This window comes from Macrosteles quadrilineatus, unplaced genomic scaffold, assembly GCF_028750875.1.
Source record: "Macrosteles quadrilineatus isolate MER2022 unplaced genomic scaffold, UCM_ALF_1.0 Scaffold_4__1_contigs__length_99947679, whole genome shotgun sequence".
Lineage (NCBI taxonomy): Eukaryota > Metazoa > Arthropoda > Insecta > Hemiptera > Cicadellidae > Macrosteles > Macrosteles quadrilineatus.
This window is the reverse complement of record NW_026542597.1, coordinates 42,786,165-42,804,496: the sequence shown is the minus strand read 5'-3', so window position 1 is coordinate 42,804,496 and position 18,332 is coordinate 42,786,165. Positions and strand designations below refer to the sequence as shown.

Sequence of the window (18,332 nt, the reverse complement as noted above, 5' to 3'; positions counted from 1 at the left end):
TCAAAGGTGATGGCCAAGACTCCCCCTCCCTTCTCCCCACATAGAGACAACAGATAGTAACAGGACGAGCTACCGTGGGAGCCTCAAGTGAGATCTTGAACTTTCAAAGAGGCAAAGCAAAAATTATTGCTGAGATTTTTATGACGGCAAAGTACATAGCGTACAAGTGCACACTGGTGTGTCGGGCACCAAAGAACAGTAGTTGGACAATTTTCCTAGATTTTTGCAGTACTCATATCGTTGAGGAGCGAAGCTGTCAATTACGATTCTAACGAAAGATTTTGTATTTCTCCACTCATATTGGTATAGACGATCAATTTAGCCGTGTTCTTGGGACTATAAAATAACACCCGAAATATGACAAAGTCTTATTGTCCTTCAGCGGTTAATAAAAATGAGCCATCGTACATGCAATATTGACGTTTTTAAGCTTGCATATCGTTGATCAATTACAAACGAGTCTTCTCTAAATCGTGTACACGTTTAGGACAACGAATCATCACTTTTTAGTGCACTTATAAACATACATGCAAAATCTTACTTACATTCTTGTCAATTATTGGGTGATATTCCAAGACATCATTGCTAGCCTACATCAGTATACGCTTACCTGTAACAAAGACAAATAAAATTATTAGACTAGACAACGTGTTTGGCATACGACTTATTAACAAGACTACAAGATCGCGTCACTCATCCTACACTTATCTCCATTCATATTTGGCTTAAAATATGAAATGAAATGAAAATCGTTTATTTTTTCAGGCAAAGTTAGGGCCACATGGTCCTTTCTTACACTTAACCTGACATTAAAAAATATAACAAAAATAATGTTACATTGGGATAACTTAATCTAATTAAACATAAAAATATTTAACAATTCAAGTACCTACATATCTCAGGAAAAAATAAAAATCATACAAATTTAACAAATAGAAAAACACATTTACACACTCTCGCATACACGCATCAGCAAACACGCAAAGAAATAGCAACCCTAGGACACGCCAGCCGAGACCAACCTCTCAAAATAGAGCTTTTTCAGTGCCGCCACAAACTGGGAACTTTTTTCAAGTGTCTTAATGTGAAGGGGTAGGCCGTTCCACAGACGACAAGCGGTAACAACAAAAGCCCTGCCATAAGCTGTGGTCACATGATGAGGTATACGCAATGTGATCGAAGAATAACGAGACATTCGTGAACTACCCTGAGACACAAATTTAAAATCGGATTTGAAATATTTTGGGGAGCATGTTTTCAAAATTGGAAAAAAACCAATGACAAAATTTTAATGAATCTTTGATCATTTAAATTCAGGATATGTGCCTCAAGGTAGTATGGCGTGATATGCTCCATACGTCGCAGACCATAGACATATCTCAAACAATAATTCTGTGACCGCTGGAGCATACCCGCCTGAGTCGCAGTCAAGTCATTGATCAATGATTTGCAGTAACTGAAGTGGTACAAGTGATTTGTTTAAATGTATTTTAGTGTGTTGTGGTAAAAATTCTGCAATCTTTTCAATGAATGTATGGAGGCAAAAACCTTTTTTTCTTGTGTTCGTAACTGCTATGTCCCAAGTAAGTGAAGAGTTGAAAGATATACCAAGATTCTTGACATTGTACAATATGATACAATATGATACAATGATACATTGTACAATAGTATGGAATTGCTTTGCCATTAACTGAGATTGGGTTTATGGAGTCTAAGTCAATTGAAGGTTGAAGTCGAGAATGCCTAATGATAATCGGTTTAGTTTTTTCGTGATTTAGTCTCAGTCCACGATTCTCAGTCCAAGTAACTATTCTGTTGACATCTTCATTGATTCTTCTGACACAGTCGTTTTCGTTGTTTGCAGTAAAATGGTCATAGATTTGTAAGTCGTCAGCGTACATGTGGTGTTTACAGTTGATCAAGGTCAAGTTTATGTCATTGACGTACAGTACGAAGAGCAGAAGCCCAAGGATTGACCCTTGAGGCACACCACATGTAACAGTCACCCAGTGTGATCTCGTGTCACCAATCTCCACACATTGCTGCCTATCTGACAGATAAGATCTCAGCCATTTAAGAGAGTTATGGGAAAACCTTATGCCCCGTAATTTCTGAACCAGCAGGTCATGATTAACACAGTCAAATGCTTTAGAAAAATCAAATAGAGTTAGAATCGTTCCTTGTCGAGGCTCCATAGCAAGTATTATGTCTTCAGTCACTCGAAGGAGTGCTGTCTCTGTACTATGTGCTGTCCTTAAACCAGATTGATAGTCAGATAAAATGTTGTTTTCCGTGATGAATTCAGTGATTTGATAGTGAATGATTCTTTCTAGGCCTTTAGATAGAGCGGGCAGAATACTTATAAAAAAAATATTACCTAAAATATCTACTTTGCATTGTCGCAATTTAATTGAAAAGTATTACAAGTATTTATATGACAAACCCACATGCATTTTCATTTTTTTATCTTCAATTTTAAATAATAATTAGTGGATAATGACAGTAATATTTGTTTTTGGAAACTGAATGGTACATTTTATGGCCAATCTACAATATTTATAATTTTACGCCATCAATTACATTAAATTTGCTTTAAAGATTTAATGCTATGAAACTATAAAAATCAATGTATATGTAAGATTATTAATATAGCACATTGACTATTTTAAGATCAATATTAAATTTGTTCCTGAGTTTACAAATTGAGAGCCTTTACAATAAAATAATGGTCTGAAAATCAATAAAAGGTTCGATCAAAGATCCGATTCAATCGACCATTATTGGTAATACGCCATCATACAGTGATTACAAGCACTCAGGGAGCTAACCGAGTCATTAATTAATAACCGGGAATACCAACCTTGACTGGAGAGTACGGGATTATTAATGCTTGTCTATTGGTATCCCTGACACTAAACAGCTGTGAGGATACTATAATCAGCTGATCGCTCCTGATAGTGTTATTGTAAGTGAAATTCTACACGCAATACACATCTACGAGTAAAGGAAATGTAATAAGCGAATGCATATTCACCATTATAAGGCTTTACAATGCATACGCTTTGTTAATGTATGTTTTGCTGTTTGTATGTTGGGACTCTGGTTAGTATTTAACCATGGGTTTTAAATACTGAAATAGACATACCATGTAAATGGATCGGTTAAGCCATGTCCTTATTACACGGTGGTGGCTTGATTTAATTAACGAAGTTACATATTATTCGAGAAATGACTGCAACATACACTAAGACTCCAGGTATATATATTTCCAAAATAACTCACCATTTAATTTTAGTTAGTGATATGGCTAAGACATAGCTCCCGTGCTTGTACTTCGTAACTAGGAATGCCTTATTTTTGCCACATTTTTTTAAATATTTGAACAAATTAACATCCGACTTATTTTACATTGCAAGAAATAAGTTTTCGACGACAAAAATCGAACTTTGGTCTGAAAAATTCTATGCTTAAAATTAGTAAACCCGGTATCCAAACCACCTTAGCTATCTCAGACCTCCTAGGCTGCTGCCTGGAAGCCTGGAGTCTCTGCCGCCTCCGTTGCTCAACTCCAGGCATGTCGTGATCCTCTACTTCCCTTCACCTACCTTGGACCTCGGCCTTCATCGACCTCCTCCCTCCCATATCCTCCCACTGCAATGGTAATTGAAACAAATACTGGAACCGCTGCTCGTTTCCTGCCTATCAGCGATAATACTTTGTGATACGGCTGTTCGGCAGCCACTGCCAGCCGTCACATATCTGAGGTCGAGATCAACAGGATAGTTAAATAATCGCATGTTATTTAGTCGTGAATTATAATTTTGTTGTGTAAGAGTGCGGATAGCTTTGAGATCCATTCTCTGAATTTAATGAAAGAGTTGTTTTTATTAACGAGAAAATTTAGTTACGTATTTTAAGTCGTTGACGTATATGGTTTTTAGTAACATATAAACATGGTAACATATTTAATAAATTTACTGTATACATATATAGTTCTAACTAATACGTGCTATGTAGTACGGAACGTAGCATTAGGTATGGTTAATCACATTATATCTAGCCTTGGAGTTAAGAAAATATCTTCAAGTTCAGTAGCATGCCAAAGTACCAGACTCATTATGGATTTTATAGCAGAAACCAAAATCAGTAGGAAAAGATACCTAACAGCAAGCTATGCATTGAAGCCTAATAGTTTTGAGATCTTGTTGTATTTCATCGATAGTTTTTTTGTATTAAAGACTGACAAAACCGATACTCAGGGTATGAGTAGAATATAAGAATTTTTGAAAAATGATTTCCAACCAGCAAAAAATGATTTCGCGAACCAGCATGATCGGACCATGGGAACGGGGGTTTATGGGGGCTTTTATGGGGGCTTTTATGGGGTAAAAATGGGTTTTTCCCATTTTTGACTCAAAAAACATAAAATTTTGCAATTTCTTTCGAAACTATTTTGTAGAGCTTAAAAAAACAAATAATTTAGTATATTGAAGCGTTATAATGCGCCTAATGGTTACGGAGAAAATTCCAAAAAATTGTAAATTTAAAATTCCCACGTTATTCTTATGGAGAATAAGCAAACTGTTGTAGTTTGCTTGTTTATAAACATATTTTGCCCAAATTTGGAAAATGTTTTTATTTCTTACTAACTATTAACATTTTACATAAAAAACACTTTTACCCTCCCTGTTGCAGCAAACCTAAGTATGTTTTAAACTGATTCTATTTAAATAGGGAATAAATGTGATATTTTTAAGGAGACATTTTAGTGTAAATCCATTCAGGGAAATGGAAATTTGCTTAGTCTGCAGGTTTGCTGCGGCGGGGGTATTTTTTTCTATTGCCAAAATTAGCTCTTCATAACACACAGATTAAGTATTTAGTTGGCATAAAATGTTATTTAGGTTTTTTTTAGCTTGTAATTTGCTTACCAAATGTTAGTGTTTTGCAGAAACGTCAACAATTAAATCAGCTGATGTAGCAAGTGGAAGTGAGCTATTTTGCGTTAACACGTGTGGCAATGCGATCATTTCCATGCAGTGGCTGGAAAAAATCGAACAGCTTAAATACATTATACGCGTCTTTATATTAATTAGTCGCGTCATTAAAATTTTATTTTCAAATATCAGTATCACATTTGTATAACCTTTATAACATGGGGATGCAACTGATTAAAATATGTTATTTATTTTATTGGGTCCATTTATTAAAAGCCTCATGTTTGACAACTGGGTTCAGTTAGAAACCATTAAAAAACAATGACTATTTGTAGGATCTAACGATTTAATGTTAATTGTTTAGATGCATTTGATTTTTATCAACAAAATATTTATACCTTTACCTTATCTAGTTTAAAATAAATGACATTCAATTCAAATATATCCATTTATTTATGTAATAATACGGCATAAACTATTTTACAATTATTGTAGAAATTACATATAACATTAATTTTGTTTAGTATTACAACAGTAACCTTTGACCTGTTATTGTCCATTGTTGTGTACTCTAACCGTCCAAATTAAATTGAATCCAAACACACTTAAGATGTTATACGCTCACCCTTACGCCCTGAGTTTCAATAAAATTTTCATAAACTCAGAACTTTCATAAATTTGTAATACCTAAAATAAATTATGAATGTAAAAAGACATTCTATTACTACCCCGTCCTTCACCCTTCAGGATACAGACTCCACTCACAGCTGACTGCTACAAAGACTGAATAGTGACATTTGCTCGCACTATCCGTCAGCGTCCTCGCAACAATAGTCAGCTGACTCACGAGCAAATGTCATCCTTGTGCACTGCATTGTATTGTATAGCGTGCTCGTGTCCGTGTACAGAACAACGAACTATATGAAAGCACCTTCTAGATAACTTGTACCTAAATATAGGGTCAGCTGTTTCCAAGCTACGGCTTGTTTCCAAGATACAAACATTCTTAACAATGAAACGTTTGTTCATGTTTATTTTATGTGTAGCCTTTTCTTGAGCTTCATACGCATTTGAACAGTAAATTTACAGTGGGGTACTGATGTTTGGCCAACGTTGTACTATTTATTTCTTAGTGACCGTTTTAAGGTTGATTATGAGTTCGCGTAGAACTCTGACTTCCAACATTCGTTGTTATATCCTCTTATGATAGCGATATTAAAAAAAATTGAATTGATTGTTATTCAGAAAATACAGACAGTAACTAAGCTACATTTGAGGTATTAGATTTGAGGTTCATTTAAGTATTATTATATTATTTTCAAAGCCAATATTAGGCAGTAAAAAAGTTACACGGATAAATTCACTCCTAGCTACACTCAAATTTTATTCATGTTCATCTTCAAATACGCACCAAGTTATCGTACCTGCCACAAAATTAAAGCATGTTTTAAACACAATTTTTTCACAAAGCTAAGCTGACTAAGATGAGAGTAGTATAAGGGGGTTAATGGCATAGTTTGTCACACCTACTTCCCAATTCAATGGTGAATTGACTTAACAATTAATATTCAGGGAGAGGAGCCATAATCTAATCTTGGTGATTGGTACTGTCACAGCACACGTGTGCAGACGCGAGTGAACCCAGTATTTTAGCGTGTGGGGGGCAGTCCCTGAGGTCCCGGGTTCAAATCTCGCCAATCACCAATCAATTAATGGCTCAACACGATAATGTTGCGGCCCTCTAGGTCTAGCTTGAAGTAATGTGCAGAACAGTTCCGCAGAATCTAGCGTACTAGAATGTGAATTTAGGATATAACATTTTTTGAGCCCTCATAGAAAGTCACGCGTGTAACCCAGCAACACGTGCACGTGTGTCAGTCAGTACATCTGTAGCAGTGTACTGACATCAAGATTGCCCCGGTCAAGGCCCCGCTCTCACCTTCACTTCACATTAACCTGTCAGGCCCGAGTAGTGTGATCTGTGGGAAATAAATGACAAACCTTTAAACCAGGTTGCCCAACAGCTGATTGTACAGTTGTGAAATAAGCCTCGAGAGATACGTATACGGTCTTGACTAATTTTGGGTTACTTTTTGTTGGAAATCATTTTTCAAAAATTCTTATATTCTACTCATACCCTGAGTATCGGTTTTGTCAGTCTTTAATACAAAAAAAACTATCGATGAAATACAACAAGATCTCAAAACTATTAGGCTTCAATGCATAGCTTGCTGTTAGGTATCTTTTCCTACTGATTTTGGTTTCTGCTATAAAATCCATAATGAGTCTGGTACTTTGGCATGCTACTGAACTTGAAGATATTTTCTTAACTCCAAGGCTAGATATAATGTGATTAACCATACCTAATGCTACGTACCGTACTACATAGCACGTATTAGTTAGAACTATATATGTTTACAGATAGTAAATTTATTAGATGTGATGTTACCATGTGTATATGCTACTAAAAACCATATATGTCAACGATTTAAAAAACGTAACTAAATTTTCTCGTTAATAAAAACAACTCGTACCGGTATATTAAATTCTGAGAATGAATCTCAAAGCTATCCGTACTCTTACACAACAAAATTATAATTCACGACTAAATAACATATATATATATTTATATATATCTATACTATTATATAAAAATCTAATGGTGTCTGTCTGTATGTGTGTTACTAATAGGTGCAAAAACTACTGAACCAACTGGGCTTAAATTTTACAAAAATATGGCTACCATACCAAGGACCATTATAGGACTATTCACATTTCAATACTGACCGTGGGCTTTGCCCCTTTGGCTTTAAAAGTTCTGAGGTGTGGATTTTAAAAGTAAATATTGATTGGTCTCCATGGCTGCGATGAGAACACTAACAAAGTTTGTTTACATATGCTTTGACATTTAAATGTAAACAAAAAGAACTGCTAAACTGCATATTTCACAATTTCAGACAGCTGATACAAAGAAATTAAATATAATAATTTTCCATAACTATGAGGTAGGTTTATTTTAATCTAACATTTTATCATGGATTATTTATTCTAAAACTATGTCAATGATTATAGAAAAAAAAGATTCTATAACCGTTGCTGTATCAACTCCGGCTCTGCTTTGGATTTTTAAAGCGTCTAAGTTATGAAAATAATGTTATTATTATTTTTTCATTGAAACGGTATGAAAATTACAATTTATAGATGTTTTGTATGAATTTAGAGGCTACTTTAAATAAATTCTAACTGCTTAACATGTGTTTGATTAACTTAACATAACTTGCATATCACATTGTTTTTTATATACATATTTAGGTAGCTTAAGTTATTGTGTTATGCTAAACCTATGCTTAAATTAAACTAAAGAATATCATCAATATCTAAACTGTACGTCGTTGATTTTTGTTTTCTAAAGTCTGTTGTGTATGTGTAACTATATTTATCAAATGGTAATACTGTACAAAATACTCTTATTTTATCTTAACATAGCTTTCAGTTCACATTTACTTTATTTGATACATTTATTATATGTGTTTTGCCACTCCACTGATTAAACTAAACCAAGGTAAATATCATAAAACTAAGCTGTACACAGTGTTCTTTTGTTTCTAAAATCGATGAAATATCTGTAACTATGTTTACTTAATGGTAAGTGTGAAAATGTAAAGGATATTAGCTATATTTTTGTAAAATTTAAGCCCAGTTGGTTCAGTAGTTTTTGCACCTATTAGTAACACACATACAGACAGACACCATTAGATTTTTATATAATAGTATAGATATATATAAATATATATATATATATATATATATGAATTTGAACGGATGGTGTTTTTGACCTCTAGGGACCTCAAAACGAAAAAAAAATCGGTCCCGGGTCTAGGTCTTACCGTGAGTACTACGGTAATAGCTTATTCCCTATATGGGAAATTCCCTAATAATCATGTGTGTATTAAGAGCACAAACAGGCAATGCCGCTTTCGAAATTAATGGCCACACTCATCGGTCATCTACAGTTCTTGAGCTGCAATGACGTACTATGCAAATAGCTATTTCCACTTCCAACTACTTGCAACTGTTCTGCATGGACGATGGACGTGACTACTGTGCTTTATAAACACACACTTAAAATGTGCAATGCGATCCTACAGTACTGCGAATGCAGGATTTTCTTACAAATATTTTATTTTACTTAATTACTTTATGGGTGTAAAACGTTAACACTACTCACATAGGCTTTTAACTCCTTGTGTTCTTTTTAATCCTCAGGTAATGATTACTAATTATCGTGTTCATTGCTCATTTAGAGTCTCAACAGTCTAACGTATCAGGGAAACGACAGCAAATAGGTATTTTATATCCATTTATTAATCTTACGTGATGACATCCGCGCGTGTAACCCACCAGTTTCCATGTACAGCTTTTATGTTGCCACCATAACTATTCATTATTATCTGACCAGAAGAAATTCCCGATCGAACAGTCTCACGCACTCACGCAACCCCTTGTCATGTCTACTAATTATTGTTTTGCGCCAACAAACGATCCAGTACGTGTTACGTCAGTCGTGAGGCAAGTGGCGAGGTGACGGGAGTATTCTCAGCCCCACGGGTTGTGGCTCAATCCAAGGAACGCTCAGATATGGCCACATGTCGATGGTAAAGTTACCAGGCTGCAGGCTCATGGAGCAATTACATTACAATGTTGGACTAGAACAACTGTTAGAGATGAATTGAAGTTTAAATAGACAATCAATATACAAAATCACATTGCTTATTACCAAAACCTGCTTAAGTATAGGTAAATTAATGGCAGGTAAATTAAAAAAATTAAGCTGTGATATTAAAAGCCAAAATAGTAAAATAATAAACGATATGGTGTTACACATTTAGTTGCGGGGGTTGAAAAAGATACAAAATTTTGGCACGTAAGAAATAAAAAAAGTAGTAGTGATCATTATCATAGCATATTAATGTTGACGTGAACACTCCAAAACCGCGTCCACTCCCACAATCACACAGAATAAACTAAAATATTGTTATTTGTTTGCTTGTTAAAATATTTGACCGGTGAGCTTATCAGGACTTAACATCAGAGGCACGTCTAGTAACGAAAGTTCAAATCGATCCCAAGTACAGGAGAACTGTGTGATTTAGTCATTACATACCATATATCGAATGCCGCTACAACTGACATTTCATCAATGCCTTTCTAATAGTCCTAGCGCAAAATAAAATCGCAATATGAGATCGCAGATTGCAGCTTTGATAGCAGAAACTAATTTTCAATAAGGAAACCGCAGTTCAATCATCTCTAACGAGCCGAAGACAAAGCTCAGCGAAACAAGTTCCAATATCTGACCGCACGTTGAAAAGTCAACCAGACGATAAATCAGTTGCAACGGTTACATGGAACGATCCCATTATCCACCGACAAAAGGAACAGTTGAGTGTTTGAAGTAATTTATTTCTTTAGTCTGTAATTTTAGGCAACGGCTGACACTAATCACTTACGGACGGCCTTCACCTTTCCGGATCTACGGACCCGTCCGTCAGCCTTCTACATATGGACAGCTAAGACGTTGGATATGTCGATCAAATCTAAGGCGGTATCACTAGGTTGGAATCGCAATGTAACTTTGATTGATTCATTTAATGAACGGTGTAAGTTTTGATGGTAATGATTTTGAAAAAGTTAATGATCTAAGGAACCACATAGTTTTACTACGGAATTTAAGTATTTAATTAATCATATACAGAGAATTAAATTCTATAAGAACGCTGCTCCGAGAAGGTTCATAAGCCTAAACAAAATGTCATTTGACGTTCAGTTCCAACAAGAAATAATTACAGAATTTAAACATGTATAAGGGATCAGAGAATAAATGGCAGATGAATGAACGAGTAAAGAAGGAATGCCGTCGGATGAGTGTTGCGTCTGGTGGTTACGTCTAGAGATGTTCCAAGGTGAAGAGTCTGTTTACATCCAGACCTGGGTCACTGCCACGGCCCACCTCCTCACTGCATCACAACTGTCTACTGTACACTGTGATGTGACATTGTGATGGTAACTATCACACTTGTATGTGATGTAGCAGTCTGTTACAACGTCTAGAGATGTTCCAAGGTGAAGAGTCTGTTTACATCCAGACCTGGGTCACTGACACGGCCCACCTCCTCGCCACATCACAACTCTCTACTGTACACTGTGATGTGACATTGTGATGGTAACTATCACACTTGTATGTGATGTAGCAGTCTGTTACGACGTCTAGAGATGTTCCAAGGTGAAGAGTCTGTTTATATCCAGACCTGGGTCACTGCCACGGCCCACCTCCTCACTACATCACAACTCTCTACTGTACACTGTGATGTGACATTGTGATGGTAACTATCACACTTGTATGTGATGTAGCAGTCTGTTACGACGTCTAGAGATGTTCCAAGGTGAAGAGTCTGTTTATATCCAGACCTGGGTCACTGCCACGGCCCACCTCCTCACTGCATCACAACTGTCTACTGTACACTGTGATGTGACATTGTGATGGTAACTATCACACTTGTATGTGATGTAGCAGTCTGTTACGACGTCTAGAGATGTTCCAAGGTGAAGAGTCTGTTTATATCCAGACCTGGGTCACTGCCACGGCCCACCTCCTCACTGCATCACAACTGTCTACTGTACACTGTGATGTGACATTGTGATGGTAACTATCACACTTGTATGTGATGTAGTAGTCTGTTACGACGTCTAGAGATGTTCCAAGGTGAAGAGTCTGTTTATATCCAGACCTGGGTCACTGCCACGGCCCACCTCCACACTACATCACAACTCTCTACTGTACACTGTGATGTGACATTGTGATGGTAACTATCACACTTGTATGTGATGTAGCAGTCTGTTACGACGTCTAGAGATGTTCCAAGTTGAAGAGTCTGATTACATCTAGACCTGGGTCACTGCCACGGCCCACCTCCTCACTGCATCACAACTCTCTACTGTACACTGTGATGTGACATTGTGATGGTAACTATCACACTTGTATGTGATGTAGCAGTCTGTTACGACGTCTAGAGATGTTCCAAGGTGAAGAGTCTGTTTACATCCAGACCTGGGTCACTGCCACGGCCCACCTCCTCACTGCATCACAACTCTCTACTGTACACTGTGATGTGACATTGTGATGGTAACTATCACACTTGTATGTGATGTAGCAGTCTGTTACGACGTCTAGAGATGTTCCAAGGTGAAGAGTCTGTTTACATCCAGACCTGGGTCACTGCCACGGCCCACCTCCTCGCCACATCACAACTCTCTACTGTACACTGTGATGTGACATTGTGATGGTAACTATCACACTTGTATGTGATGTAGCAGTCTGTTACGACGTCTAGAGATGTTCCAAGGTGAAGAGTCTGTTTATATCCAGACCTGGGTCACTGCCACGGCCCACCTCCTCACTACATCACAACTCTCTACTGTACACTGTGATGTGACATTGTGATGGTAACTATCACACTTGTATGTGATGTAGCAGTCTGTTACAACGTCTAGAGATGTTCCAAGGTAAAGAGTCTGTTTACATCCAGACCTGGGTCACTGCCACGGCCCACCTCCTCACTGCATCACAACTCTCTACTGTACACTGTGATGTGACATTGTGATGGTAACTATCACACTTGTATGTGATGTAGCAGTCTGTTACGACGTCTAGAGATGTTCCAAGGTAAAGAGTCTGTTTACATCCAGACCTGGGTCACTGCCACGGCCCACCTCCTCACTGCATCACAACTCTCTACTGTACACTGTGATGTGACATTGTGATGGTAACTATCAAAATTGTATGTGATGTAGCAGTCTGTTACGACGTCTAGAGATGTTCCAAGGTAAAGAGTCTGTTTACATCCAGACCTGGGTCACTGCCACGGCCCACCTCCTCACTGCATCACAACTCTCTACTGTACACTGTGATGTGACATTGTGATGGTAACTATCACACTTGTATGTGATGTAGCAGTCTGTTACGACGTCTAGAGATGTTCCAAGGTAAAGAGTCTGTTTACATCCAGACCTGGGTCACTGCCACGGCCCACCTCCTCACTGCATCACAACTCTCTACTGTACACTGTGATGTGACATTGTGATGGTAACTATCAAAATTGTATGTGATGTAGCAGTCTGTTACGACGTCTAGAGATGTTTCAAGGTAAAGAGTCTGTTTACATCCAGACCTGGGTCACTGCCACGGCCCACCTCCTCACTGCATCACAACTCTCTACTGTACACTGTGATGTGACATTGTGATGGTAACTATCACACTTGTATGTGATGTAGCAGTCTGTTACGACGTCTAGAGATGTTCCAAGGTAAAGAGTCTGTTTACATCCAGACCCAGGTCACTGCCACGGCCCACCTCCACACTACATCACAACTCTCTACTGTACACTGTGATGTGACATTGTGATGGTAACTATCACACTTGTATGTGATGTAGCAGTCTGTTACGACGTCTAGAGATGTTCCAAGGTAAAGAGTCTGTTTACATCCAGACCTGGGTCACTGCCACGGCCCACCTCCTCACTACATCACAACTCTCTACTGTACACTGTGATGTGACATTGTGATGGTAACTATCACACTTGTATTTGATGTAGTAGTCTGTTACGACGTCTAGAGATGTTCCAAGGTGAAGAGTCTGTTTATTTCCAGACCTGGGTCACTGCCACGGCCCACCTCCTCACTACATCACAACTCTCTACTGTACACTGTGATGTGACATTGTGATGGTAACTATCACACTTGTATTTGATGTAGTAGTCTGTTACGACGTCTAGAGATGTTCCAAGGTGAAGAGTTTGTTTATTTCCAGACCTGGGTCACTGCCACGGCACACTTTGTCACCAGTTGTACCAGTTTCCTTGTTCAATTGTATTGAGTTTATGAGGAAGTTGAGTGATACTCATACACTTTTTCATGTAGGTTAATTCTGATCACATATTTCACTTTACCGTACTTTATAACTGTTCTGTGATATCCAGAAAGTAGTACGTAATAAGTAAACAAATCAACAAACAAAACTGTTGCTTCATATTTACGATATTCACCTTTAATAATCCAACATTTCCATCACAACATTTCATTCCCTAATAAAAAAGCCCACTCCTATTTCTAACCATACAAGGTCCATACAAGTATAAATTGCACAACAGTAAATTACCTTTACCTTTACTCTTGAAGTCGCGCCGCCATTACGAATCAGCCGTACTTGTCTGACAAGTCGTCTGTCACGAAGAGTGCATTCTCGAGCAAATCACCCAAACTCGACCTCGTCTGTCGTATCCTGCAGGACTTGCCTTGGCCGAGTCCTGGAGATCTAGGCTACTGTCGCCGTCTCCCAGTTTATGCAAACAACGGCCAAGTCACGAGGAAACAACACGCGTGTCACACGCTCGTATAACATTCCTGCCACAGCGAAATTAAGGTTAAATTGAGCGTAAATTGAAAAGCTGGTTGTGAAACACTTGACCAAATACGTTAGCTGTATGGGTTGTTTTAATTGCGTTGTTGACCTTTCAAAATATGCTTGTAGTCTCATTAATGCATTATGTTTGTCTGCTTAGTTATTTTTATCAACCTGTTTAAAGATACAAATGGACAATGATTGCATGCGTTTCGAAAACGCCGATTTGAAATATTTTATTAGTTTTGTTCCTTAACTAGTTGATATCTATTCCAGGTTACTTAAAGCTCTGCGATATCCCTCCCGTTTCGCGTAAATGGAAGATCTTTCTGTAAAAACGTTTGATGAAGCTCTTAAGTTCAGTATATACTCAAGGTTAGTTGATCGCGGGTTTAAATTATCGTATTGGTTTTTATATTTTATTTTATTATGTTACAAAAAATCTTTCCATAATGTATTTCATTGATGGGAACATCGAGAGTGGGGATGGGGCATCGAGCCTATAAATATAGGACTGCATGAGAATGCTGATATATTTCCCTACCAACATTATTCCCCAATAGTCTTGGACCACAAATCACCATCATCCTGCATTCATTATAGCTGACCCAAAACCATTGAACCAGAGCACATATTGTCCGAGGCATTTCGACACCCACAATCTGGAAATCTAAGAAATCTCAGCGTTAATTTACGATGCATTTTCGAGATCGGGTTCGTGACTCGTGCTGGAAATAACAGGGTCCCGCGTATAGCGGCAGATAATAGCATGACGTACGATAATAGTTTTAGTTTTCGAAACCGACCAAACCACTGGGCGGAACTTCTAGCCGCGAATAGACCAACGAGCGCCCGAAGAGGCGTCCTTCGCTATCTAGAACGATTTGGATTTCGAAAAGGCAAGGTGATCATAGCTAAACCGTCTGACAATAGCTTTAGTTGGTTTTGATCGCAAGGTCGGTTGGCCAACGATCATTCTTTGACGGGTGAAACCTTGACTAATTATGATGTGGTGACTAGTTAATTAGGGAACAATGCATCGGGAACTCGATCAGAGTCTCACCTTATACAAGCGATTGAGACACTTTCTTTCAGTTTGGTTGGATAATTGAATGTACAATAGTGTTGGTTTTGTGTTAGACCATTTTGTGACATCAAAATTACATGCGTAAGAAAATATTAATACACTGCGTATCTTAAAACTATAATTGCTAAATTACAAAAATATCGGTCGTAAACGTAAGCTGCCGAAGCTTAGAAAAATACATTCAAATGCTGTCCAAAGCCGGAGTTAATAGCAGTAGACAGTTTGCCCCAGTTGAAACTCACAAGGAATCATAAGTGACACAGAATCCACTCGTGAGAATTTACAAACAAGAACCACATGGCGAATGACATTTGCCGGTTACGGTATCCACTGATATTCTCATTTTCGTTTCGCAAGTGGCACGAGAGGGCGACGAGGCAAGGCCGGATGCCGTTAATTAACGTCCAGTGGCAAAGACAGAAGCCAAGGCCGTGCAGAAGAATGGCGAAAGTCCATCCCTCACTGTAACTGTGTAACTGCTCAGCGTATCCAAACAATACAGCTGTATTGCTCTGTATTGGGTTAGTTGCGACTAATGAACAGTTCAGTGCAGTTACTTCATCTACTATCGTTTGTGTGATGTCAGTTTAGTTTTTACAACTGCCTTGTTTGCGTTACAGTTACAAGTAACAGTGCACTTTATATTTTATTAATAAAAGTGTCCATACCCGTTGTGTGATCTTAAATAATTTAAGTAAAAAAGAACTTTTATATAAAAACATTTCTAAATATAATTTTTGCGAAAAATCAGGTCACGAAGTGCCATTGGAGAGGAGTATTACTGTAGGATTATTGTCCGAAACAATCATTATTTATTACTTATGAACAAAAATATACTAATTTTGTTTTCATAGTAAATTGATGTCTAACTCAAAATTGTTAGTTTATCCACTTATAGGTTTCTAGAATGTCAAGTATCAGCTTCATAAAATATTCGTATAGGCCTAGTACCATTTTTCATACATAATATTGTCTGTGAATGAATAATATCAAAATAAACCTGACAAAAGTCAGGTTATGTACTCAACTGGCACAAAATAATACATATGTCTCCGTCCAATAAAAACCACCTCACCAGGAGTGTCGACATAGCTAAACAAGCATTTGAATTTAGCCAAAACAGCGCTTTGTACAACTAAATTTTATTCTAAGGATTTATTTATGGATATAATCTCAATTATTATTGTATTTTAAATTAGTTATATTTAAATTGATTAAACATTTTAAACCCTTTAACCTGTTAATCAATTGTATGATGCATTCAAAACCTAGATTTTAAACAAAAATCTCGTCTTTACGTATTCCACTGGCGTCAAAATACCGTAAAAATAAGACATCGATCTTCAAACGTACACCATCAATCATTTAGTCAAGGAGTGTCCACAGAGCTAAACAAGCACTGAATGGTCCATACATCTTCTGGCCACTATTGTTATCTGTTCTGACAGCCAGAACATGAGACCAATCACAATAACTAGGACTGTCATGTCATCTGGGGACGAACTAAAGGTCGAACAGAGGGAAAGTACTGGGTAAATATGCAAACGAATCAGTTGTAACAGTGATTAGACGAACAGTTGCACAACAATGAAGTGACCAGGTAAATGCCAACAATGTAACAGAATCTGGATAACGGGGGATTGTGTACAACGATTATTGGCTTATATTAAGTGCTCTGTGATATTCAGATTTAGGTAATGGAGACGATGTACAATGGCTTGCAATGTTCAGGGCGATTAGGTTGATAGAGCTTTGAGCTTACGCAATTGGAATAAGGAACGTATCCAAGTTTATTTTGCAGTATGGAGTCAAAATGTAGGAATTGCGTGCTATTGGAAATTAAATGTAAAATAAGTGTCTCTCTGAGTGTAAATACATTACTACAATACTTTTGTCATTATCGAGTAATATAAAAAATGTGCCGTTGTTGATTCAGAATGGCCGATTTTAGTATATATAACAAAAAAATATATATATATGCAAAGGCTTCCATGCGTTCCAAACTTTTTTATTACAGTTGATGTTTATTTAGAACGTCTTTTTAGGCGAAATAGCAACAAATTATTAAAACCCTCTAAACAATGTTTAACTTAATGACACTATTAAGTGCAATAACTACGATAGTTAATTATCAGCAGAAAACAATTACAACAATAACACGCAGAGATGTACTAGTTAATGAAATACTAAAATACTAATTTAAATTAAAAACGACTGCATTTAACAATACAATTAAGATTTATATCCATTACTCCTACTACTTTGGAGTATAAGTAACCACAACAAAACAATAAAAGCTATAACGAGGAGCCCTAATCGTAAATAAAGTAAAAAACATCAAAACTAAATGAGAACAAACTTATCGTTTATTGCAGAAGAAATCTCGTTTTTGTTACAAGGGGTTTTGAATCCGTTTCAATCGCAATAAATAAAAATTTTAATTGAAATTGTATGTTGAAATAAAATAAGAACACACAACAAAAACACTTCAACCAAATGTATGCAATGTGGAGGAATAATAAGTATTTCGAAAACACAGATCAGATTAAATATCACAAAACTTGAGAGAAACAAAACCCTCAAGAGTTAAATTCACGTGTAAAACATAGCTTATATGTAATCTCAGACAACTTCAACAATTTTTACTAATTCAAGAAACAATTCTGTATGAAACTTAAGCCCAGCTTATAAGTGCAAGCAAAGCTGAAAGAAAACCACATTTTAAAAAAGGTACTAAAAATGTTATTTTTATATTAACTAAAATTAAAAAAAAATTAAAACAACCTACAAAACTGCATGATAAGTAAACAGTGACTAGTGACCACGGATGGTACAGACCCCACTGAGACAG

The 18,332-nt window shown here is 37.0% G+C and overlaps 1 protein-coding gene across 1 annotated transcript in view; it reads right to left on the bottom strand.

Moving 5' to 3' along the window:
• LOC128991335 (neurobeachin-like protein 1) overlaps positions 1-18,332 on the bottom strand; it is a 423,043-nt gene that overhangs the window by 156,239 nt on the left and 248,472 nt on the right. The window lies entirely within an intron of this gene.